This window comes from Gossypium hirsutum, chromosome A08 (assembly GCF_007990345.1).
Source record: "Gossypium hirsutum isolate 1008001.06 chromosome A08, Gossypium_hirsutum_v2.1, whole genome shotgun sequence".
NCBI classification, from domain to species: Eukaryota; Viridiplantae; Streptophyta; class Magnoliopsida; order Malvales; family Malvaceae; genus Gossypium; species Gossypium hirsutum.
The window spans coordinates 7,121,260-7,147,374 of NC_053431.1; the positions used below are offsets into that span (position 1 = coordinate 7,121,260).

The 26,115-nt window shown below is 29.1% G+C and overlaps 1 long non-coding RNA gene across 1 annotated transcript; it reads right to left on the reverse strand.

The window, feature by feature from the left end:
* Nucleotides 1-5,305: 5,305 nt before the first annotated feature.
* Nucleotides 5,306-5,932, reverse strand: LOC107953627 (uncharacterized). The gene is made up of 2 exons (XR_001699253.2): nt 5,776-5,932; nt 5,306-5,676 (listed from the first exon to the last, which is right to left on the reverse strand). It is a non-coding gene; the product is annotated as an uncharacterized lncRNA (long non-coding RNA).
* Nucleotides 5,933-26,115: the final 20,183 nt, after the last annotated feature.

Sequence of the window (26,115 nt, forward strand, 5' to 3'; positions counted from 1 at the left end):
AAATACATAAATGAACTAAGAAAATTTGAATTCATATTTAATATTCATATTTGAATTTGTTTTATTTAAATCTATCAATTGTGTTTTGGGTTATATCAATATAGATCGAATTGCATTTTCAAATTATTATGGGTTCAAGTCATATGAAGTTTAGAATATTTTGAGTCTACATTATTTTAAATTTAATTTTTTCTGAATTAAATCATTTCTGATTCGAATAATTTCGAATTATGTGGTTAAATTGTTTTAGATTTTTATTTTCCACATTTTGTTTTCCGGGTAACAAAATCCAGATTTAGATTAGTGAATAAATTATATGGCAACGTTTAACAAACGTCAAATGAAGAAAGAGAAGGAATCATAGGAAATGAAAATGAAGCATTGAAAGTCAAGAAATGAATGAAATACCTCGGGCGCAATGCATGCCATCCGACACGCTCTACCCTTTTTTCTTTTTCTCCTCTCGAAAATCTTCACCTTAATTTTATTAGTTTAGCTTAACGTGTATTTGTAAATATTTATTAGGAAATTTTTTTAAATAAATACACGTGAAAATAATTTATTTATTAAAAATAATATAAGAATCAAATAGAATCCCGTGTTTACCTAAATAGAATCTCGTGTATTTAAATACAGGTTAAAAAAGTTTAAAGTGTTCACCGCTTTAAGTGTGGTCTAAATTTAAGTCACTCTAATCATATTATTATTAGAGTTTTGCCCTCTTTTTGTAGTTCACCAAAAAAATATATAAGAACCGAATAAAGTTTAATTGAGATGTTGAAACTGAAAGTTTAAAATTTATAATATTTTAAGTTGAAATTTGATTGCGTGTAAATTGTATTTAATTTATATAAAAATAAAAAATATTTCAATAATAATATAAATTATTTTTAAAAAAAAAAAGAACGAATTTTTAATTAATTTTTAATTAAGGTTATGTTTGATAAACTGAAAAAATAAGTGTTGAAGTTAAGCTATAAATATGTTTAGTATTTTATTAAAAATTAAATATAGAATATAATTAGATTGATTGATAAAAGATAATATAATCTTAAATGAAATAAATTAAAATAACCATTGAATTTATTTTCTGTTAACTGAGAAGTAAATCCCCATCTACTTATCATTTTCTACACTTTTTTGTAGAAAAAAATATCTATCTAGTAGTTTTTATTTTGGGTTACCAAACGTGTTTAAAAAATTAAGTTGTTGGAAATATTAATTGTCAGTTGATTAAAATTTTCAATACTTTATCATATAGAACCTAAGTTAGTGACGGATTGACTCATGATATCTAGGGGTTTAAAGTACAAAATAAATTAAGAATATTTAAATTATTTTATTAGATTAGTTTAACGAGTTATCCTCAGGGTTAAATCACTCTTTGGGGCTAAAAAAATTAAAATCATAAAATTAAAAAAAATATATTCCTTAGGAATTTGAGTTTTTAGAAAAATTTTAGAATTTTATGAAAAAATTTAAGAATTTTATGTCTTTTTTTTTTACTTAAAAACTAGAAATTTCTTTAAAATATAAAAAATTTTATAAAAATGCAGAAAAAAATCCAAAAAAAAACATCATAAAATTATTTAAAACTTCATTAAAATTTTCCGAAAACCTTAAATTCCAAACAAACACATTTTTTAAATATTATGAAATTTTTTTAAAAAATATAAATTTCAAAATTAGATTATAATTTTCTAAGTTTTAATATTTTTTCGAGATTTTTTGTTTTCAAGAATTTTTAATTTTTAAGTAATTTTTTACCACGTGGCAATTTCATTGGTTGATTTAAAATTTTTAACAAAAAATCAGGTTGGTGTAACAATGCTATACATAATGAAAGTACAGGGGTCAAATATTGATAAACAAAATACAAATATAAAAGTGATAATTTAATTATACTACAGGGGCTAAAAGAGGTATTAAGCCAAAAATATATAATGATAGTAAAGAGATATATAACTACTAAATATTAAATAAAAATAATTATTTTTATAAAAAAAATAGGGAATACCTAATTAAACTTAGGTTAGCTACTACTTAACAAATTTTAACGCTTATATTTCGGATTAAATTAGACTTAGACAATTATGCATAATATTGATACTTAGACTCAACATAATTCTCATACTATTTTATAAATTATTGAATCTCGTGTAAGGTTTCTTCAAAAGAATACTATATTAATTGACAATGAATGATTTTATTTATCATTTTTAATATATTTTTATATAACATCTTGAACTACCCATATCCTCTCTCTGATGTTTAGATAGGAGGATAAATACAATTCACGTCCTCATATTCTGACAATAATACCAATATCAACCGAATTAAGACATCATCTTCAATATACTGAATAATATATTACTACTACTTATATATACAGTAAATTTAAATAGTGTCTATAGAGCAATTATTAATAAGCTCTCTTATATTAAAACACCACAATTGATAATTAATTTCATACATTTCAATAGAGCGAAATTTGTAATTTAAAATAGTGTTGAATAAATTTTTTTTGAAAAATCAAAAATCGAAAATCGAATCAAATCGATGATATTTGGATAATTTTTAGTTCATAAATTTAAAATTGAAATTATTCAAATCAAATAATTTTTTATTTTTATTTAATTTATAGTTAATTTTATTTTTTATGAAGTAAAAAAGTGAATAAATTAAATATAAAATAAAATAAAAATATTTTTTCAAAAAAAAAACATTATATAAAAGTTTGGGCTACTTTTTATTTACTTGAAAAATTAAATTTTTAAAGAAATATTTGTTAAAAAAAACTATGAAACTTTCTAAAAAAAATTATAAAAACCATAAAACAAAATTATTTTGTCAAAATAAAATCTAAAAATTCAGAACTCAAAATTAATATGAAAAAATCAAGAATCAAATTAAATTATCATGAAGGATTAAAAAAATCCAAAATACTTAAAAACATCGAATCAAACTGATCTCAACCTTTAGAGGGCATTTAGTAAAAATAGAAAGTTATCATTTTCCTATTAATTTAATTGGTTGGAATGTGATTCCAAAGTTTTGGTATACAAAAATTGATTTGCTTCTTGGAATTTAACATTTCATTAGGAGTTACTTTCCCACTAGTAATGAAAAGTGGTTCCCTCGATAATTTGTGGTAGAGTTACTTTCCTATGTAAATTGAAAGAAAAAAAAATATTATGACAAAAAAGAAAAAAATGCATGTTATTTGTTCTCTTGTTCTTTGGTCTCTAAACTTCAATTCATTCTTCTAAAGTAAATTTTATTTTTTATGATTTTATTCCCAATATGTAAATTCTACTCAACATATATATTCACAAATAAATATATTATATTTTCTTTTTTTTAACAAAATATGTTTATGTGGTATCACTAGGTAAATATATATTATTTTATTATAAATATTTTAAATCAACATCAAATTTTAGTATTAAAATAATTTAAAGCTATATATTTCATATATAAATACATTTGAATTTATACTTACATTGTAATGTAAAAAATTGCAGTTTGTACATTTTCATAATCTTGAGTTAATACATAAGCTGTTTTTCAACTGTATTTATGTTATAGATTCCATTAAAACATGAGAAGATTATACTTTCATTTAATAAGCGTAATTCTGTAAAACATGTATATCAAATAATGTAACTTTTTCAGTAATAACATTTCAATAAATCACAATCCATTGGAATCTAAAGGAAAACAATAGAGGGATAAATACTAAAATTATATATAAACTTTGATATAATTTTCAATGTTATACATCAACTTTAATTTGGTGTATTTGTATACTTTAAATTTTAATTTTGGTTCTATTTTTACATTTCACTGATCTGTTATTTATATGACACAATTTTCCATTAAGTCACTTATAGATTACTGAAATGACATTTTATTAGGTTAAAAATATAAATGTAAATTTAAATTATTTTCACTTAGATTAAATTAAAAAAATATTTTCTAGGGGGAAATAAGAAATGCTTTTCTCAAGTGCGCTTCTTTTTTTAATCTAGATGAAAATAATTAAAATTATTGTATATTTTAAACCTAATAAAATGTTATTTCAACAATTTATATATAACTTAACGAAAAATTATGTCACGTAGATAACGGGTCAGTGAAATATGAAAATTGAAACAAAATTAAAATTTGATGTATACAAATATACTAAATTAAAATTGACGTATAACATTATAAATTATATCAAAATTCATGTATAAATTTGATATTTTCTAAAAAAATATATATTAAAGCAGTCAGTAACTAATATATTAATAGTAAAATGAAGATTGGTTTATTTTAATCATGGAAACAACAAAATTAAAGCACATGTCCCCCTCAATCTAAAGTATAATTAATAGGGCTAAGTGGTCAAGATTAAGCACACCGAAAAAGGAAAAAAACGAATTAGGTAAATTGCATATTAATTTAAGAGTTTAAAAGTCAAAAACAATTTATGGATCTTATTTTATTTTAAGGTGTTTGGTTTCCAAACTAACCTACTATTTCTTTACGTATGCTCAGGTCAGCATGACCTAATAATTATTTTATTATAATTTATATTTTAGTTTATTGATTATTTTTATATATTTTTTGTGTTTGATTTATGTTTGAGATTCGTGGTTATTCTTCGCAATAATTTTATCTTTAAGATTCAAACCCTGTTCTCCTATTAAGAATGTAATATGTCTTAACACTACACTCAATACTTATTGGTGTATTTTTGGATTCAGAGTAAATGCAACTTAAATTATTAAATATTTATCTTGTATAATTCTTTAATTTTAATTTTATTGAGTGTATTTGAAGTTAGATTATCTCATTTAAATGAAGTTTGAGGGAAAAGTAGAGTCAAATTTAGGGGGCTGGCCTCGTCCCGTTAAAATAGAAAATTATTATTGAAGTTCTTTAATTTTTTTTTTAAATATTAAATTAGTAAAGGTAAAATTATACTTTGATCCCTTAAAATTATAAAAATTTGATTTAATCATTTAAAATCATAAAGATATATGCTATAAAAAAATAAAATTTCAATTCAGCCCCTAAAAAATTGTTACGTGGGGGAAAATTGAAAATTTTGTAGATGACCATTCGACAAAGTAAAGGCCCTCATTAAGAGGCCTAAAAAAGTTAAATAGATATATAGCTATTAAACCTACTTAATGACATTAAATTAAAGAGAAGGATTGATTTCTAAAAATTTACTAATATGATTATATTCTATCAATAAAAAATACTATATATTACGTCATTAAAGAGGAAAAATAAAAATTAGAGCATTTAAAAATTGACCAAAATTATATACTATTTCATTGCTGTAAATTTCATAAACCAAAAGGAAAAATTAATGAAAAAAAATCACCAGAAAAAGTAACAGCATGAACAAACAGAAGATGAAGAACATAACAGAGAAGAAATGCCTGGCTTTCCCATGTACGCCGCTCCATTTTTTTTTTCTCGAAACGATTTTTATATCGGCGGCCGGCCGACGTCGACGCCGGAAGTGCTTCAGTCAACCGCGCAAAGAGAAACTTGAGAAGATAGAAATTTTCCAGAAAGATGGTTGAAATTACTATAATCAATTTGTAAGCAAGCCATAACATCATATTTATTCTTCATCCTCTTCATAACTTTTGTTTTTTTTTTTCCTGGGATTATCTGAAACAAGAAGAAAACAGCAAAAGGTTATGAAATGATAAGGGAAAACAAAAAATGAAGAGATTATACAGGAGTTAACACAAAGAAGATGAGACCAACGTGTATATATATATGTTATAAAAGAGGCAGGAAAAAAAGGGAAAGGTGTTCCCAAGAAGATGAGACCAGCATTTCCCGTATTAATGTTGCCTTCATATGTAAACACAATTATAAAATGCGAATAGGATATATAACACTTTTCTTTAGTTGACAAAAAATACGTTTTTTTTATTATATAAATACATAATACTTTAAATAGTTAATAAGTTGTTTTCAGATTTTGAGTATCTAAGTTTAAATTTTATTATTTATATTTACACGTATATGTGTTCTCGATTTTGATTTTATTTTGATTTAAGTTTATTATGTGTGTGTCCTGTTTAAATTTATTTTAATTTAGGTTTAGATATAAATTGATAACATGTCAATTTGCTTGTGCCTGTTATTGTAATTTTATAAATGTAATACTTGTAATTGGTAATTGTAATTTGTACCTTAAAAAATCTTGTTTATTTTAATTTAGATTCACATATATTTTGATTGTCAAACTATCCATTTGTACAAGTAGTAATTTAATTCTAATTGTAGTTATATTTGTAAGGCTTTTTTTTTTTTGCCCTCCAACTCTATAGGAAAAATTATTTTAACCCTCAATTTAATTTTTCATCTTTTTTAGCCTTTGAACTTATATTTTTTTTGTCAAATTATCCTAAAAATGGATGGAAAAGTTTGTCACACCCCAAACTATAGGGGTTAATTGAAATAATTAATCAAGTAGTGACCTAGGTTAAACGGTTAAGTAGTTAGTGCACTCTTTAGAGGTCTTAGGTTTAAGCCATTGCTTATTCAATTATTTCCTTTTTATTTTTAGTAAATTAGGATGAAAATCACACTACAACAAATATTATTTGGAGTACAAATTAAATAAGAAATGAGTAGCAGCCCAATGATTAATACGCCCAAACTCCCCTTTACTTACCCAAGTTTGAGTCACCCCTTACCCAATTCCATTTCCTTTTATTCGGCAACAGGGGTAAATTACTTAACATCCCCTCAAAGTTTGAAATGCCTAGGTATTTAGTCCTATCCCTAATAGAGCATTAGAAGCTTTGCTTTCTTTTTCAAATCCAAGCATAATTTTTGCTCATTTTCCCTATTTTTTCTCCCATTTCTTTTCATTTTCTTCTTTGCATAATATTTTATCTATTGCTGAAATCATTTTTGTTTCCCGATTCAAGTCGTTTTCCAACCGAAATCGTAATCGCTATTACAAACATTCTTTAATTGTTGTCAAGAATCGATAAGTATGTCTCGATTCTGATGTTTGATCTAAAATCTTTATAGAATTTCTATCTAATGATAATCTTGCAATCGATTAAAAATTCTTTAATGGTTCTTGCCAAAATATTTTGATAATATCGTTGAATCTTGATACCCAATGTTAATACATACAAAATATATTGTTGAAGGACCTGATTTAGGTGAACCGAACCATTCTTGATCATGAGGAATGTTGTTTGGGCTCTCGATGAAAAGTGTGTGGCAAACTGTGTATAGGAATAGGGCCATATGGCCCCTCACACGACTATGTACCCCTGAAACCCTAGGCTAGTTCGTGAACCACATGGCCACAGTCCTTCCACACGGTTGTGCCCCTCATGTAGGTTAATTTTACAATTGCCACACAGTCACAATTTGTTACAGGCCTGGCCACATGGCAGTGTAACCCTTCCACACGGCCTAGAGCCTCTCACATGGCCATGTGACCCCTGATTTACAATTTTGCCTAAAATTTTGTGAATTGGTCAGTTTAATCCATGAATAGTCCCCGAACTATTTTTAATTTTTTTATCTCATTCAATTGAGTCCTTCATTTTATGAATAATGTTGGAATTCATGATCTAATTGACTAAATTGTTACTATAAATGCATGATATGTGATTAGTTCATGTTTATTGTCATTGGTTTACTGATAAACTGTTACTGTTACTTGTACCATTGTGTTTTCGATTGCATGATCGACATGACTACTATTACTGAAAAATGAATACATGTCATACATAGCCACTGCTACTATTAGTCTAAATACATGCTAAGTATGTCTACTATTTCTTTAATATACTGTACTGTTACTAGCATGCCATATTACATTGCATGGGGTGAGAAGATTGAAAAGAGTAAGTACTGGCAGTTTATTTGCAAACACTGGTGGTTTATCCACAAATTTATTGGCAGCTTTTATCTGCAAACTGTTGTGCATTCACAACCTACTGGTAACGTATTAACCTGCAAACACTTGTGGCTTATCCACAACTTTTACTGACAGCTTTTATTTGCAAACTTGTTGTGTATTCACAACTAATAGCAGCGTATTAACCTACAACACTTATTGTTCATCCACAAATTAGAGTGTCCAGGATATAAGAGTTCTAAGGAACTCTTATTGTAGAATGTAGCGGTGAGGTAGGAACTTTCTTAACTGTTAAAATAAAATTGCATTACATCGGCACTCATAAGCATAATCGAATGAACTATCAATTTTTTCTATGCTATATGATTGTTACTGTACTGAACACTGTTATTATATGCTTGGTTTATTACTTTGCACTGATTTTCTTGTGATGGAACTCACACTGAGCTTCATAGCTCACCCTCCCTTTAATTTTCATCCTTATAGATAACCCACCAAGTTAGGATACGGACACGACATCCGGAAGGTCTCGGCTCGATTTTAGTTAATAATATATTTTAGATTTATTATTTGGTCTTTTAATTATTCAGAGACTGTATTATTTTATTTTGAATTGTGGCATAAGACATATAATTTGGTTTTTATTTTATAGCTTGCATGACATTTAATTTGATTTTAGGACATCAAATTATGAATATTAATTAGTTATGCATGAACCCCGATTTCTATTAATACGTAAATAGATATTACTTTTTTGCTGCTAAGATATAGATAAAATTTTGAGTGATACATAAACTGGTAGTTAATCAAGTTTCCAAAAAGGAGTCACCATTACATAGGTTAGATAATTTAATCTAGTTTTCATAACTCGTAAGTTTTTCTAAAAACAGACTAAGTTTTCTTCTAAAACAAAAAAATATTTTAATATGACTGTTTTAGAAACTTCGATAGCTTACTACGCCATTACAGTGGCTAATGTAATCTTCTGAATTCGGGTTTAACGTTTAGGCCGGGTTGGGGAGGTTACAAAGTTAATGTTGGTTAACTTTGCTGATGTGGCATACATATGAATTGCCATATGGATGATATGTCAACATTTAATTAACTTTTTTAAAATATTAAAATATTAAAAAATATATTTTTATACTTTTATATAAATTTAATTAATTTTAATTTTAAAAATGAATTTTTTAAAATTTTTAAAATTATAATTTTTAAAAAAATTATTAAATGCTGACATGTCATCCACATAGCAATTCACTTGTATGTCACATCAATAAAGTGAAAAAACATTAATTTTTTCAACTATTCTGAGTGATTTGAAAAAAAAACACAAGTTTAAGGGCTAAAAAAGATGACAAGTTAAATGAAGAGCTAAAATGATTTTTTTTAATAAAATTAGAGGTTCACATAATCCATTATGCCGATTAATTACAAATTGTAGTTTGCACCTTAAAAAAATAATTCAAATGTATTCATGATATATCAAATTTTGTAAATGTGAAAAAATGTATTAATTACAATTTTTTACTACAATATAGCAAAAAAAAATATTTCCCATTATATGTATCTCCAAAATTTATTTCCGAAAATACATTTTTTTAAGGAGTAACTTGATATTCATAGGTGTCAAGTTATGTTATTTATGTTAAATATAGGCATAATGACTTATTTACCTCTCCAAATTTATAAAGAAAAAGTCATTTTAGTTATTCATTTAATTTTTCGTCTCTTTTAACTCTTAAACTTGTATTGTTTGTCAAATAACTCTAAAATGGTTGGAAAAATTAACGTTTGTTAACTTTTCTGATGTGGCAGCCCACATGTATGCCACATTAGCAATTTATTAATTTTTTAAATTAAAAATATTAAATATTTTATACTTTTTATACTTTTTTAATTTTTAAAAATGTTTTTTAATTTTTTTTTTACTTTTTAAAATTTAAAAAAAATCAATTAATTGCTTATGTAGCATTCACATGGCGATCTACATGTATGCGACATCAGCAAAGTTTAATTGAAAAAGAATGGTAAAAAGTCATTAAAAAACAACTCTCTCTCAAAGCCCTCTCATCCCAAACTCTCTCACAATCATTTCACTACGTGTAAAGTTTCTACAACTTAGCTAATTAGTTAAGTGTTCTTTTCATAATTCATGAAATAGTGATATGATAGTTGTCACTAGTTTTTGTAGACAATATTATATTATTACTGTGTTTTAGCAAATGTTGAAAATAAAATTTTTAGTGTTTTGGGGAACTAATGTTATCATATTATTGTTTTTGGGAACTAAGGATTTTGTGTTATTATGCATGGTTTCCATTGTAGTAAGTTAGTGTTAATTCTGAAATTGATGTTACATTTTTGGATTTTTTTTAAAGGTTGTTGAAATCGTAAGAATTATTATGTTGTTATTATTATTGTTACACTTGTTAAATATGTTCTATGTATGGTATAAAGAAGGTGTGTTATTGCATATTGTTGTCATTATAGTATAAGTTGGTGATAATTTGATTGGATTCTTTGTTATTTAGACTTGTTGAAATTGATAAATTTATTTTGCAATAATTGAAATGTAATATTTGGCCACCTCAAGATAGCAAATTGAATCTTGGCAAAAATCTATTTGAATAAAGATATGCATTTGACTGATGATAGAGTCATATTCCAATCAAACATGACCTTTAAGAGTAATGATGCCCTTGCATAACATGAAAAAGAGGATCTTGAGGAAAATCTAAGTATAGATCATCCCCAATCTATGTGACTCTTCAACTACATCCCTCGGGAGCATGGCCTAAATGTTCTCAACTCAATATGATGTCCATTGAAACTACAAATAACAACAAAAATTGATGATAACAATCAATTCATTAAATACTAAAATAGATTAATTGTAACACCCCATACCCGACCCCATCGTCGGGTTCGAGCTACAAGATGCCACATTCGTTGCTGGAGCAAATACAATCACAAATTCTATCGATTCAATATTTTATATGCACTAACATGTTCATTACATCATCATATTGTAATATATTATCTTGTTCGGGGTTTACCCGAGCTTACGAAAGCTTTTTGGATAACCCGAGACCATTTGAGGACAAAAATGCAAAGTCTCCAAACTTTACCAAACTAGTGTCGCGACTTTAACAACTAAGCTCTTGAACTATATATTTATCAATGTAAACTCGGATCTATGTAAGCTCCTAATAATAAGTGGCGTGGTTCAAACTAACCATAAATCTACAAACATTTTAAATATTTACCAAAGACATTATAAAAAAAACTTATAACCTAAAATACATTTTAAATGTTAGGTATAAATATCTTTCTACCTTCTTGCTAGTGGAAAAGATAAGGGATGAGAATGGATCAACACTGTAAAGACATTTGCACCTAAGCCTATACTTGTAGGAGGGTGAAGCAACCGTTCAATTTCTTTTTTTTTTATTGGTTGAATGTAGACCAGTCCAAGGACCGAGTAGTCCACCTGACTTGACATGGGCTGAGATTGGACAAGGATTTTTGCACCTTGGGTGGAGTCAACTTGATTTCAATTTAAGTAGTAAAAAATATTTTTAAATTTAAATTTTAATTATAAAAATATATAAAATATAAACTAAAAATGTATTTTTAATATTTAATTAATTTTTGAATAGTAAAACAATTTTTGGACAAGCCGGGCTAATCGAAAATGAGCATTGGCTTGAAAACCTTTTGGAACTAAGCCTCAGTCAGACTTGGTCCATGGAAACCTCTAGTTGCATGTTAAGGGCTTGATACAAGAATGCCAATATCGTGATCCCATAGTTGTATGTTTGGGCACAAGCAAGGTCCTTCAGTAATGGAGAATACATTGAATGGCAGAGACTCCTAGACTTCAGTCATAAACAGTCAACCAATGACATACAATATATACACTCTAACATACTAGTTGAACTCTTCATCGCTCACATTGTCGGCTAGTGGATGGCTGACTAATGTATGTAGTCATCCCTTGAAATTATCCTTGCCAACTAGATAATGGCCAATTAACCTCCTCATTTCTAGCTCAATGTCAAATTTAGCCACACCAATGACAATGACTCATTCAATTGGAAAGCCTATAACTAGAGTTACAACTTCCATGATTATCATTTCAATATAATGGAAGTGGAAGGTAAGAGTCTCCAATCTCCACATTTCCATCAAGACTGTAAGGAATGACGATTACATTGAAATACGAGGTACTTTGGCCACATTCAGAAACCCTGCTACATCTAGACAATTCTATATTGAGCATTCTCTTCCTTCGATATCACAGACTGTACGTTTGGATGAATTTGAAGATTTCGTTCCTTAAATTAGTAAATAACCGAAAAAATAAATCAATATTTTAAATTCAATATAATAAAAATATAATATTAAAATTAAATATTAATGAAAAATAAATACATAATTAATAAGTTAATAAAAAAATTCATATCAAGTTATCGTCGACTACTAGAACTATATGATTCGTTTTCTTCAACAAAGTCATAATAGTATGATTTGTTTTCCTTAACAAAGTCATAATAGGATTTAAAAGATTGATTTTAAGGTGAAAAGAAAGGATCAGAGAGATTTTTTGCTTAAGTACTTGACAACAATGGAGGCAACTTTAGTTTTAGTGGAAAAAAACAAATGGGGATAGAGGGCATTTATAGGTATGGCAAAATTTGTTTTTTTTAAGAGTCTTTGTTTATGATGGTTAGGTTAAGGAAAATAGCTAAAATTTAACATTAACTAAACTCGACACTCATGGGTGCCAGAGCTCCTATTAAGGCATTTATTGTTAGTACAAATCTCTAGTGAGGAAAATCTCGAACACACGAACAGAACTCGAATAGAAAATGAAGAAATAGGACAAGGCTCCAAGGCGTGTATCAAACCACTATCTTTAAGGTTATATTTTCCCTCACCTATCTTCGATGTGCAAAAGAATTTCAAGCAAATTATCTTCGATGTGCAAAAGAGTTTCAAGCAAATTAACCTCGATGATACAATGAAGCCAATGACTATTTATGTTTTGCATTGACGAGAATAATCCACTAAGCACTTGATAAATGTATTACAAGAAACTCAATTTCTACAATGAATTTCTGCTATAACTATTTATAGAACAATCTAATAATATTAGAAAATGAAGAAGGATAGAAAAAACTTTTAGAACTTGTTGGTGTGTCTTCCAAATGAAATCTCATTCCTATTTATAGGAATTTTCATGTCTCTTCATAGAGACATCTTTCAATAGGTGTCTTTATGAATAAATAAATAATAATTTATTTAATTTTATAACTATTCAAAACTATTCAAGTAATATTGTTTGAATAGTTATAATTTTTTTTTTTAAAATGAAATGATATAACTTCTAACAAATGATCAAAAGATTTATCTTTTGATTAATTACATCCATTCATTTATAATTATTGGAACACTATAATTTTTTTGAAAATGTTCCAACAATCTCCCCCCATTTTCAAAATATTTTAGATTTTGACATTCATGGAAACCAATTTGCATAAATGAAGGTGTCTTACGATTGAAGCTTCACTTAGTGAAAATATGTTAAAGTTAATCGAAATTGCAAGGTAGACTAAGCTTTGAACCAACTATTCCATTTGATTAACCAGACACATCTCACATAATGATTTCAACATCGGTCAATGCATAGTATCTAGGGACACTATAAGGCCATATGTCTGTGTCCTCTTTTCATGAGTGCTGTCAGAGTCAAGACCTTGAGCTCCTAGAAGCGACCAAACTTCCACTCACATAGGTAGATCTCATCAAGAGTGTTCGCGTAATTATAACACTCTAACATATTTATGTTATGGGTCCATTAAGAGTACATTACTCATCCTTCCCTTTTCATTACGAGTACCTAGCACTTTAATCTTAGGATGAATTTATTTACAGTGCTAACAGTCACATACTAATGATGTACTTTGTCTCATTGAACTCAAAACTTGATGTTATGCTAGCGTTGAGTCGAGTTTCCAACATGGGTGACTCTAATTAATGGGTTTGAGTCCCATCACTTTTGAGGTCATTTTTACTGCATCTCTATCAAGACTTTTTGTCAAAGGATCTACCAAATTTTCACTTGACTTCACATAATTAATAGTGACCACTCTATCAGAAATTAATTGTCGAGCATAGTTATGTCTTAATCCAATGGGTCTAGACTTTCCATTATATACTTGGTTATATGCCTTTGCTAGAGTAGTCTTACTATCACAATAGATAGAAATAGGTGAAATTGGCTTATGCCATAAAGGTACATTATAATGTAAATTTCTTAACCATTCTGCTTCTTTAGATACAGTGGCTAATGCAATAAATTCTGCTGCCATGGTGGAATCAGTAATATATGTTTGTTTCTAGGAATCTCAAGAAATGGCTCATTTATTAAGAATGAAGATCCATCCACTATTAGATGCATGATCTTCCAAACTTGTAATCCAACTAGCATCGAATACCCTTCTAAGACTAGAGGATATCCATTATAACACAATCTGTAGTTAATAGTTTTCTTTAAGTACCTAAGTACTCTATTCAAAGCTTGCTAATGCAAACTACATGGATTACTTGTGTACCTACTCAATTTCCCAACAACATATGCAATATATGGTCTTGTACAAGTCATTATGTACATAAGACAACTAATTAGACTTGCATATTTCAATTGATCAATTTTCCTACCAACATTAGATACTAATTTTATTTGAGGATCCATGGGTGTAGATGTTGGTGTACAGTTGAAAAGATCTAACTTTTTAAGCACATTTTCAATGCAATGTGATTGTGATAAAGCTATAGTGTTTTCATCTCGGGTTATTTTAATCCTAAGAATAACATCTGCTACACTTATATCCTTCATAGCAAAGTTGTTTGAAAAGAATTTATTTGTGTTTTCTATTTGTTCCAAATCCGTGCCAAAAATGAGCATGTCATCTACATATAAGAAAATTATGACACCTTTTCCATTTTCAAATTTGCTATATATGCACTTATCGGATTCATTTATTTTATAGCCATTAGCTAAAAAAAACATTCTCAAACTTTTGGTGCCATTATTTTGATGCTTGTTTAAGTCTATATAAATATTTAACAAGCTTACATACCTTATGTTCTTGTCCTAGAATAACAAATCCTTCCGGTTGTTTCATGTACACTTCCTCTTCCAATTCACCATTTAAAAATGCAGTTTTAACACCTATTTGGTGAACAACCTAATTATATATAGAGGTAAGTGATATTAAGAGTCTAATTGTAGCAATTCTTGCTACTGGAGCATAGGTATCAAAGTAATCAATACCTTGTTTTTGTGTAAAACATTTGGCTACAAATCTTGCTTTAAATTTATCAATGGTTCTACCGACCTTCATTTTCTTTTTGAAAATCCATTTACAACCTATTGGTTTGGAACTTGGTGGAAGATCAACTAGGATTCAAGTTTGATTATACATTATTGAATCCATCTCATCCTTTATTGCTTCTTTCCAAAAAGAAGAGTCTTGAGATTTCATTACCTCTTCAAATGTAATAAGATCAGATTTCGTATTATGACAATAAGGTATCTTATTGCATATACTTTCACTTTTTCCTTCTACAAAAAACATAATGAAATCTGGTCCAAAATCTTTGACCTTTTTAATCATCTTACTTCTTCTTAATTCTTAACAAGATTCATCATTATTATCAATTTGCTCCAATGGAATCTCATTCTCATTTGAAGAATGAATCAATTGTTATGGCTTTAATTGTCTTGAAATAGAATTAAATTTATTTTCATCAAAAATAGCATATCTTGATTCAATAACAGTATTAATTGAAATTGAATCATTTGGTTCAATTACCATGAACCTATATGCCTTGCTATTATGTACATATCCTATAAATATGCATTCAATTCCTCTTTCACCTAAATTTTTATGTTTAGGTGTTGAAACTTTGATAATAGCTCTACAACCCCAAACCTTCAAATAATTAATGTTTGGTTTCCTTTTCTTCTATTGTTCATAGGGGGTTATTTTAGTTTCCTTATTAAGAACACTATTCAATATATGACAAGCTGTTAGAACAGCTTCTCCCCTAAAATCTTGTCTAAGACTTGAATATGATAACATTAAATTTGCCATTTCAGTCAAGACTCTATTTTTCCTTTCAGCTATACTGTTTTTTTGTGGAGTGTAAGGGGCTAAAACTTGATGGACAATTCCAGTGGATTTAAAATAACTTGGATTATAGTATTCTCCACCTCTATCCGATCTTAAACACTTGATAAATGATTCACACTGAAGTTCAACTTCAGATTTATAAACTTTAAATTTATTAAGCGCTTCATCTTTTGAATGCAATAAATATACATAATAATATCTAGAACAATCATCAATAAAAGTAACAAAATATTTCTTTCCACCTAATGTAGGAGTACTATGCATGTCCCATAAATCACTATGTATCAAATCAAGCAATTTTGTTTTCTTTTTAACTTTAGGGAAAGGGTTTCTTGTAATTTTAGTCAATATACATGTATTGCATTTTTCAATATTATTATTAAAAATAGGAATTAAATCTAACTTATACATGTCATTCAATTTTCTATAATTCAAATGACCTAATCTATAATGCCACAAACAAAAAGATAAAACCATATAAGCAGAAATAGTATTTTTTATTCTTATTAATAATATTGAGTTTGAACATACTCTCATACATATACACCCTTTCCCTACAAAAATTCCTCCCTTAGACAAAATAAACTTATCTGCCTCAAAAACAAGTTCAAAACTGAACTTATTCAACAGACTTCCAGACATTAAATTCTTCCTAACTTCTGGTTCATAATATACATCATTTAAGGTTAAAACCTTTCTAGAAGTGAATTGTAGTTCAACAGACCCTTTTGTCTTTGATTGCTGAGGTGGAAGAATTTCCCATGTACAAGACATTGTCATTTTCACATTGTGTGAACTTTGTGAACATGCTTTTGTCTATGCACACATGTTTGGTTGCTTCGGTATCAATCTACCATGTATTATCATCTTATGCCACATTAATTTCAGATATCATTGCAATTAACTTTTCGTTATTATTAGCCTTAGAAGATGTTTTCTTCTTTAAAAATTGACATTCATTCTTGAAATGTCTCGGCTTACCATAATGATAGCATGAGCCCTTTTGTTTCTTTCTTAACATAGGTGCTCTATCAGTCTGTTTAAACTTTCTCTTGAATGGTTTAGTAGTCTGTACTTCCTCCATAACACGCACTTTGGCATTTTCAGAATTTAGGTTCTAATATTGCATTCGATATTCTTCTTCAATACGAAGATGGTTTGCCAAAGCCTCAAGAGATATTTCCTTTTTCTTATGTTTTAGATGTAATGCCTCAATCTCTAAAATCCTGAAAACTGTGTTAAAATTATTGTTCTGTGTATGTGACGTGGGTGTATGTTTGCCTTAGTAGTTTAGTGCTCTAAGAGTGTTTGGGAAGTCTTGGGTTTAATCATTGATCTTAGCAAATTTTTGCTTCTAATTGAATAAACCTTTGCTTGTTGTTAGTATACTTTTTAAATTTAAATGAGTAAAACATGGCAATGTAATGCCTGCTAGCTTAGTGGTAAGTGGCGTGTGGTGTGTGCCTAGGGGTTTTGAGTTCGAGCTACCCTATCCACAAAAGAGTTATAGTTTGCTGCTCTTGCAAGGTAGGTAGTTGGGGTTGACCGAAACTCTGATGGTGGGGTGGTTGAGTGGGGGGTGAATAGCCGATTTTGAGAAGGTAAAGGTGGGATGAGTTTGAGGAGTTATCAGTTGAGAGATATGAGGAGGATTTCGTGGAGGAAAATTAGGAATGTGGAGGGAGAGGGGTTGTTGTGCCGAAATAGGATGCTTCTCAACCTTGAGGGTTGAAGTAGGGTATCTAGTCATTCAGTCATGCTCCTAGTGCCGAAAGTGAGAGCTTGTTGCTTCCATATTGTTCGATAACCTTTTCTCTTTCTCTCGATTTTTGTCAATTTTCGTATTTTTCCTTGGCATACTTCTTTTGTGGCTACCTCGATACTGTTTCTTCCCTATTCTCTACCCTCTCATAAATAATCTTCTTGGCCGAATACCTCTGCCTTAGTGGTGAGCCGACTCTCTTCTTCATCTCCCTTAATCCAACGTTGTACCCCATTAGGGCGAGCATCTTCTTTCTTTGCCTTCTCTTTTCTTTTTCTCTGTGCCTTTTTTTTCATGTTGGAATCTTGGGCGAATGCCCATCTTACTTTGTCATTCTACTTTGGTTTGGTACGTGTGTTGTGATCTGTTTAGTTGGGCAGGATTCTCTTATCTCATGCTTGTACTTTTGTGTTGATCGAACATTGCAAGGTAAGCCTCAACGGGTTTTCTTTCCTTTCGATTCGTCACCTTGTTGAGTCCACTTCTTGCATTATCTCTTCCTGCCGATTACTTTTCTGTTTCCTTTCAGATTAATCTCTATTTTTTGTGCAGTGTGCGTTGCATCTTTAGTGTAATCTGCTCAGATGTGTTGGTAAGTGTGGTGCGATTATGATGGTATTATTATTACTTCAGGTGCGGGTCTAATATGGAAAAGCAAAACCTTTTGTGTAGGTAGTGGTCAAGTGGGTCGGCACTTTCCCTAGGAACCAAGGGTACATTTTTTAGGGACTTTTGGTAAGAAAACCATAATCGTTGGAACTCTATTAGTTTCCTTTTTAATCATGAGTTACTAACTGAGTGATCGAATTATGAATCATTTTTCAAGTATAAGAGTGTCCGGGGCACAGATTAACTCCAAATCGCAACATGTGTGTAATCACACTACTTCAATTGTGACACGAAAAAAGTCAAAAAATTGGTACCATCGATGCCACACGGGTGTGCGCTCGCTCGTGTGGTCAACTAAATGCATAAGCGCGAGCATGTGATTATAGAGGCCACTATGAGCGATCTCGTAGGTTTAGGCTGTTTTGGGCCATATTGGGCCGAAATGGGCTGTGAGGGCCTCATGGGCTCGTGGGCCCCACACAAGTAAACCACACGGATGTGTAGAGTTTTGTGGATCAGGTTGTGTAGATTACACGACCAAGGTCATTATTGGGCTTAATTGGCCACACAGGCGTGTGGGCCCATATTGGTCTTATTATGGGCTTTAGCCCATTTCCACTGTTTGACTGTTAAGGTCGCATGGATCGCCTAAGACAACTGTGGGCCTACTGATGAGTCAGTAAGTACACTTAGACCCCTTACTGATAAAATGGCTATTATACCCCTAGAGGTAAAATGATCATTATACCCTTATGCTATATTTGATTGTATTCGAGCATGACATTTTGCATACACGTATATATCATAACATGACATGTTGCATGGGGGTGGGTTTGATATATTTAGAGGAAGTGTACTGTACTGGCAGCTCTGCTGCATATACTAGTTAGTTTCGCAACCGGTGCTATATTCTGGAGTGTAGGGATAGGTGGGTCGATTTTATCCCCACGTGGAGTATAGGGTTGGACAGAGTGGAGTGTAGAGGATGGTTGGGTAGGACCTCTGATTGCATCTTTGATACTGTACTGAATTAGGCTAAGGCCCACACTGATACTGTTATCGTAGTGGGCTAAAGCCCACATTGATATTGCTACTAATAAGGGCCTAGGCCCAGACTGTTTACACTGCATGATTTACTGTTTGATAAATTAGAATTACACACTGAGTTTCTATAAACTCACTCTTCTGCTTATTTGCGCAAGAAATCCTTAGGCGAGTCTGTGCTGCGAGGGACTCGGAGATGGCCACACCACATTTTATGTTTTTCGTTTTTTATTTCTAGTAAAGGTAGTTTAATATGGGTAAATGATTTATATCTGGGATTTATTTACATTTTTTATATTTGGGAATTTCTTTAATTCGATTTATATCTGTTAGCAATAGGACTCGATTTTTCAAAAGGTGGATGACTTTCAACTACCATACTACGCAACTGGTTTTAAAAGCTTTCGTACGAACAATGTTTTTAAAGTGTAACACCGATTTAGTATGACATATGCTTTGCTAAACAAACCTGCGAATGTAGCAACATAAGTTAGCTACTCATAAGGATCGCCAACAAGGTTTAACACCAACGGACTTTTCCAATAGAACTATGGCTTGCAAAACTCACTCCAATGTGACATCATAGGTTCGGCCATAACGTCTAGGCCAGGTTTGGGGTGTTACATTAGACTTTTTTTAAAGTCTTCCCAAGATGGAAGAAGTTTGTCTATTATGGATGATACAACAATCATTTCATCCATTTTCATATCATATTGCTTAAATTGATTCAGCATTTTTTCAATATTACGAAATTGTTCCATAACAGAACAACCATCAACCATTTGATAATTATTGAAATGACTGACAAGAAATTTCTCACTTGTAGCATCTTTGGTCATGTATCTTGTCTCTAATATGTGGCCCATGTACATGTAATCAGTATTATCCCATTTTTGCCTTTCGCGGGTTGTAGCAACAAATTGTTTTCATTCTCTTCATGTCTTGAAGTATCCAAAACATATGCAATCTTCAAAGTTGATAATAAGAAGTGCATCTTTTTCTGCCATTGTCGAAAATTGCCAGCATCAAACTGATCAAGTTTGAAAAAGTTGAAAGCCAACTCCTTTAGTGTTCCACTTTCATGTGTTGTGGTAGTCATAATGAATTGTAACCTTAAAATTGTTAGTACAAATCTCTGATTAGGAAAATCTCAAACACATGAATGAAACTCAAATAGAAAATGAAGAAATAGGATAAGACTCTAAGACATGTATCAAACCACTATCTTTAAGGTTATATTTGCCTCCACATATCTTCAGTGTGCAAAAGAGTTTCAAGCAAATTAACCTCGAGGACACAATATAGCTAATGACTATTTGCGTTTTACACTGACGAGAGAATAGTCCACTAAGCACTTGATAAATGTATAACAAGAAACTCAATTTCTACAATGAATTTTTGCAGTAACTCTTTCTAGAACAATCTAATAATATTAGAAAATGAGGAAGGATAGAAAGAACTTTTAGAACTTGTTGGTATGTCTTCCAAATGAAATTTCATTCCTATTTATAGGAATTTTCATGTCTCTTCATAGAGACATCTTTTAATAGGTGTCTTTATGAATAAATAACAAATAATAGTAATTCATTTAATTGTATAACTATTCAAGAAATATTGTTTGAATAGTTATAATTCTTTTTCAAAAATCAAATGATATAACTTTTGACAAATGACCAAAAGATTTATCTTTTGATTAATTACACCATTCATCGATATTTATTGGAACACTATAATTTTTTTGAAAATGTTCCAACATTTATTAAGGTTATGTTTATGGTGAATGGTGAAATTTTAAATACATATAAACTTGACATTCGTAGGTGTCAAGCTTAGTAGAATACATTTATGAAGGTTAGGTTTAGATAAATGGTTTCACCTATAACTAAACCCGACACCCACAAATATCGAACTCTTATTAAGGCATTTATTAGAATTAGGTTTGCGATGAATGGTGAAAATTTTAAATATATACAAACTTGACAATTGTAAGTGTTAAGCTCAGTAAAATGCATCTATTAAGATTAGATTTAAGAAATGGCGAAATATTAATTAATGAGGAAATTGACAACCATCAATGTTGGGATCCTTTTGAACGGTAAAAATTAATTTCATATAACTTAGATATTATAGGCAACTCGACACTAATAAGCGTTTATATCTTTGTATGCTAATTATAATTAAAATTTTCAAAAATCATTATTAAATATAGATACATTAATTGATTTACACTCAACTTGAAACTTATGTGTGTGAATACTAATTAGTCTTTACATAACTATTATGTGTGAGATAAAAACTGTTGAACATTTTTTATAACGTGAAAGACAATTACAAACTCCGAATATGGACCGCCAGACAGACATGAAATAAAAAAAACCTTTGTTAATATAAAAAGAAACCTATAAATTAATATATTTTTTATTAAAAAGTGGCAGGCCTTTTTTGTTTCACACGTTGGGGTGGTTCCTCTTGTCAATGGATTTTTTAAGGGTCCCTTTTAATGACTTTAATTGCGTTAGGTTTGGTTTTCCTGTCTTCAATACTATTGCCTTGATTTAGGGGACAATGTTGATCCAAGGTTTTGACAAAATCATTTCTTTTTACTAATAAATAAATGTCTCATTAAAATAATATTTAAAGAAATATTTATTATTTGTGTACTTTTTAATTCAATAAAAAATATATTAAATATTTTTCTACTATTTTAATGATCCTTAACTAAATCTATAAAAAAACCCAAATAAAAATTATATTTAAATTACTTTAAGTACAAATAATTAACATATTTTAATTAGCACAACTCAAACTCTTATCACACTTGGAGCAATGAATACTATATATATTTACAATTAAAAATCATTTATATTATATTGTTATTAAGGGTTATCCCTACCTAATTTTATTCCAATCCAATAATTTACTATTAATTTGCTTGGTTAGAAGATTGTGTTGCTTATTTGTTTATTGGATTGTATTATGTTAATGGATACATTGCACGACGGTCTTCATTTCTTCATCTATTTTTTTTCCTTGTATGATCAATAGTGAACAAATATATATACCATGGAGTAAAGCCAAAATAATTTTTTTTTGAGAGGTGAGAAATATACTATAAAATTTTAATATATAGTTTACTTTTTGAACTTTCTCAAAGTATTTAGTTGGTACTTGAATTTTTTTTATCAAGTTGGCACCTAAACTTATATTCCGTCACACACACTTGAGATTGTTCAAAAAATTATACATTTTAAGTTAATTTATATATTTTAAAATATTTTTTAATTTATATTCATCACGTGTCATTATATGATTAGCCATCAATGTCACGTTAGCAAAAACTAACAGTGTTAGTATAAAAGAACCAACCTAAGTGACGAAGTATAAGTTCAAATGCCAACTAGGTACAAAAAAATTCAGGTACTAACTAAATACTTTTGAACAAGTCATAGGCAAATTACATATTAACCCAATTTATTGTTTTGAGGTTATGCCCTCTTCGCCTGTACAACCCTTGAGTAAGAATATAAAAAGTTAAAAAGAAAAAAAATGTATTATTTTATTGGCTTAATATATCATTTGATATTTGAGTTTAACATTTTTGTCTAATATAGTGCATGTGTTATTTTTTATTCTAATCCAGTACATGTATTTGAGAATTATATATATTTTGGTACTCAAAGATAATAATGCTAACTTTTTAGTATTTAATTAGGATTTTATGGTTGATTCAATGAAAGATATTTGTTAATATTATGATATTTAAATTTTTCATGATTTTATCAATAGAATAAATTTAGTGTTAATTACTAATTTATTTAATTTTATTTAAGTTGTCTAATACAATTCTATGGGTGAGATTTAATTTATTATATATATATTTAGAAAAATGGGTGAGATTTAATTTATTATATATATTTAGAAAAAAAACCTGATAAAATGAAGTAATTAATTAAAATATTGTTCACGCATTTATTCTCCTAATTTGACCATTTGTTTGTTGGTTAACCTGATTTGACCATTTTTTTCCCCAATATTCTTCGTGCTTGGGAATCTACCCTTTGAAATAAGAAGTTAAGAACACAAACAAAATCTAAAACCCTAGAAAAATTTGGGGGGGGGGGATTGTTAAAAGGAATATTGCCATCGTCTGAGGCATATATTGGGGGGGGGGTGGCACATGGGACGGTCATGGGTATGTTTTCTTCAGTATAACTTTTTGAAAAATCTGATAAAAGTACTATAGAGGTATTTATATTAAAAGTTAGATCATATTTTATTTTTTATTTAAAAAAATAAGTAAATTTATCCTTGTACATTATAACAAAGAGCAAATTAATCGTTTCTATTAAAAATTTTATTCATTTCCACTATTAAAAACTGGTATGGTTGATAAATAACTAAACAGTAAGACATGGCATGCCATGTTTACTTCATACTGACGTACTGAGACCTGTTTATAACAATAAGAATTGATGAAATTTTTAACAGAATGACCAATTTGCTTTTTGATGTAATATATAGGGACTAATTTGCCCATTTTTGAGTAGAAGGGCCAAAATACGATTTGATTTTTAATACAGGAGCCCCTATGATACTTTTATCGAAAAATTCCATTGAAATTTAACATGCTAACTTTTTTTATTAGTCCCTGCATTTTGTGTAAGTTGTGGATTTCATCCTTATAATTTAATTTAGTAAATTTTAGTCCCTATGCTTTTCGATTTTTAAAATTTTAGTCATGACCCAAAACGTGTAGTTAAATTAGTTTGGTTAAATCTTGTTATCAGTCTTGTACACTGTGTAAAGTTGTAGGTTTAGCACATATTCTCCAATTTGATCATTCTTAGTCCCTATACTTTTCAAATTTTGTGATTTCAATCTTGATGTAAATAATAGTCATTAAACCCATTAATGAGCCTTTTTTATGAGTAATATGTGAAAATAACAAGTTGACAAGACATTATACATGATAATATGTTTGTAATATCAGATTTTGGAACAGAATGAATTTAATAGCTACCATTTGACTATTACAAAAATTTTAAAATTCAAAAACCAAAACCAACTAAAAATATTAAATTAAAGTATAGGATTAAGCCCACAACTTACGCATAATACAAGGACTAATTGTAGAAGTTGACTAAATTAAAGCATTTGAAAATAATTTTTTTTGACTTTTGATGACAAATACTAAAAATAATTTCAGACTCTTTTTATAAAAAAATGGAAAAAACGTGTTTTTAAATTTAAATTTGAAAAGCGTTGGAAAATATTAAAAATGGCTATTTTCTTCTTTATAGCATTATTTATCCTTTAAATAACAAATCGGTTGAATTTAATTTAATTTAATTAATAAATTTTATTATAAGTTTGAATATTATCAAAATTACTTTTTTGTATGATTTTTATATAATACTTTGTTTTTTTAAAATTATTTTTATATTCAAATTAAAATATATAATTTATTACAAATAACATAAAATTCAATAGAATTAACTGTATTTACCTTTATAAAACAATACATTCAATCTTAACGTTTAATATTCATAAAATAACAATAAATTTTTATAATTTGGGAAACTAAAAGAATTAACTTCAAAAATAGTCATTTATGTATGTTTTGATTTTCTTTTTTTGGGTGAAAAGAAATGTTGAATTACATCAACTGCATAAAACAACCATTAACTTTATCTACTTGAAGTAAGTCTAAAATTTCCTTAGGAGCCTCATCAATGATTTGTAAGCTTGATTTCCAACTCAAACTAAGTTTAGCAAGATGATCCACTATCAAATTTTAATTTCTTGGAATATGCTTAATCTTACACTCCCTTTTCCTATTGCATGATGCGCTGAGTTCTTCGAAGCATAGTAATCCTTGAGTCTTCCAAATCTAAACCAGTGATGATGATGATCCGCCTATAGCCCTTACTTAGCAAAATAAAAATCCCATCCAGGATGCCCCAAACTTCAGCCTCAAACAGAGAGCATAAACCTAAGAAGCGAGTGAATCCCACTATCCAATTTCCACCATGATCACGAGCCACACCTCATGTTGCAGCATATCCAAAATCTCTGACCACAGCCCCATCAGTGGATAAGTACACCTAGTGTCATTTGAATTATTCGTGGAATTTGAACTTTGATTATTTTTTTTGTACCACCAAGATGTGATTTGTATTGACGAGCCCATCAACTAGAGACTTTCACCACTTCAGTTGCTGCCTAGGAAATATGCTGGAAGATGAATAAATTTCTATTCTTCCAAATACGCCAAGCAATTAATCCAAACAGACATGACCAAGTGAGATCATTACCCTGCAATCTTTCATGAAAACAAAGGTTAAGAATAAGCCAATCCTGAAAAGAGACAGAGAAAAATCTTTGTTTTAGCTGATCTGGAATCACAAGCATCCACACTCTTTCAAGGAAGGACAATCTCAAAGAACATGCACCAAATCCTCAAAGTCATGCCCACATAAGGTACAAGAGTTACTGTGACTAATTCCCCGTCTAGTACGTTCCGAATTAGTAAGAAGTCTTTGCTTAAAAGCTAACCAAAGAAAGACTCTTACTCTTCGTGGACCTGGATA